The sequence below is a fragment of the Austrofundulus limnaeus genome, unplaced genomic scaffold (genome assembly GCF_001266775.1).
Source record: "Austrofundulus limnaeus strain Quisiro unplaced genomic scaffold, Austrofundulus_limnaeus-1.0 Scaffold286, whole genome shotgun sequence".
Classification (NCBI taxonomy): Eukaryota; Metazoa; Chordata; class Actinopteri; order Cyprinodontiformes; family Rivulidae; genus Austrofundulus; species Austrofundulus limnaeus.
In genome coordinates, this window is record NW_013952688.1 from 539,599 (window position 1) to 541,716 (window position 2,118).

At 42.8% G+C, this 2,118-nt stretch overlaps 1 long non-coding RNA gene across 1 annotated transcript; it reads left to right on the plus strand.

Annotated features, from left to right (window-relative positions):
* LOC106526650 (uncharacterized) lies at positions 1–1,585 on the plus strand. The gene is made up of 2 exons (XR_001311281.1): positions 1–1,429; positions 1,504–1,585. It is a non-coding gene; the product is annotated as an uncharacterized LOC106526650 (long non-coding RNA).
* Positions 1,586–2,118: the final 533 nt, after the last annotated feature.

Genomic DNA, 2,118 nt, shown 5'->3' on the forward strand with positions numbered 1-2,118 from the left:
CTCTCTTCACCACACAGTTTCACAGATATTGAAATTAAATTTGGTGTGGCAATAGAAAAGAGTCATCCTCAACACACCTCCTTGTTGAAATCTATGGCATTCAATTCAAATTCAAAAATACTTTGATCCCAGAGGGAAATTAGGTACTGTTACCCCAACAGATGACGGCAGCTATGGCTGTAGCTTACCACCAGTGTGTGAATGTGCATGTGAATGACTGAAGTGTAAAGCTGTACGCAGTATATGCTTTATTATTTGTATGGTTAAAATAACACCACCCACCACAATAAAATCTCACAGAAGGAATGCGTCCATGTGCGTCGCAATTCTAAATGGGAGGGGGTGAGATCAGGACTTAATCAGGGTGGTAAAAAATGTTAAATGGTGCCTGTTATGATGTTCAAGCCCTAGCATTGGGGTACGATTCCAGGGGATAGGTGACCAACGGGGTACATTGTCTGTGTGAGTGTCCAGTGGGTAAATGTCTGGGGGGTAAGTGTCTTAGAACCCTTCTGTTTGTGATGTTAATGGAGTGTCCATTAAATATATTAAAATACACCTTTGGTTGATGTTAAGAAGTTCCTCAAGTCACTAACATACAAACTTTGGTTTAGCTTTTTAACTTTTAAGCAGGAGATAATAATAAACTATTTGTAAAAAGAAAATTGACACATGTACACAACTAAATCAAACATTCTGAAGCTTCTTGATTTGCTAAAATATAGGTAAATAAGAAAACATTACTTAGATAAAAAGAAACAGATGGTATTCACGTAATTAAGAACATCTTGAGCAATTAGCCCTGAGCTTAAACATGAAAACGAATGGTTTTCTTTTACAAGAAACAGTTCTTAAAGGAGTTTGCCTCCCAGAACGTAGATTTCACAGAGATAAACAGTGTTGGGATCTAGAGTTTGTCAGTTCCAGTATTCATCCACTAAATGTCCTCCTGGAGCACAGCCTGCAGGAGGGCAGAATCTCCAGCAGGTGTGCAAGTCCCACACCTGCAATTCATCTACCTTCATCAAGAGGAGGATAAGAGGAGGATAAGAGGAGTGTGCAGTCAGCCCTTCGATGCCTGAGTGTTAATTCTTGTGGTAACCTCAAGCCCTTAGAGTACTCTCTGAGGTTTTCTCTAAATTCTCTTGTGCCTAGACCTTTGAGATAACCTTCTCCTGTTTGTGTTCCTAAAAGGTTACCTCCATTTATGGTTTGGACCGGTTCCTCTGAGGTCCTCCAACCTTAAAAATCATCTCCATCTCTCTGTGTTTTTTGGACTCCTCCACCCACAGCTGCCATCGCAGGACTCCTCTCTCTCCTCAAGGACGTAACCTGTCTGCCCTCCAACCTGCTCATCATTCCTTGGCTCACGGACTCAACCCCTCGGATCCCACTCACCTCTCCCTGGCCGACCTGCTTCATCTTCATGGTAAACTAAGCTCATATTCTTCTGTATTTACAATATACACCTTCCTGGTCTCATCACCTCTCGTCCTCCACCAGTGTTCCTGACTCCCCTGCCCTGCGTCTGCAAGACCACGTTGGACCAAGATCACTTTCATTTAAAATAAACATCTTAAAACTTTGTTGCTGAGTGTTTGCATGTGGGTCAAGAAACTTTCTAAAACCATGACAAACGGTCTCTCACCTTATGAGGGTGGTGCCAGGTTCTTCTTCCTGGTGGGGTCCCTTTACAGTGTTTGAAGAGGATTTTTTTCTTTCAGGAATGTGGCCTGTTAGGTTGTAAACGGTGTCCTGGTTGTTTTTAGGATCTTGTCATAAAGGTTTCAGTGTGTAGAATAAAGTAGTTATTGATGAAATGACTGTAGACCCTACACAGGTTTCTCACGGCATGTGTTGTCTCATTTAAAGCGCTCAGCCCTTCCAGATGGCTGGATATGGAAACCAGTGACCCACGCAACCCTGAAAAGGAAGAAGTGTACAGAAAATGGATGGATGGATCCCTTCCAGATGGCGAACCTTGATTTCTAACACTGCTACCTTCTGGAGAAGCTGGCTGAAATTCTCTTTGGAAAAAAGAGGCATCTCGAAAGCTTCGCTATCCCTGGCCTCGGCAGGTTATGTCTCAGAGCACTCTCAGTTTCTTCGACAGCAGTC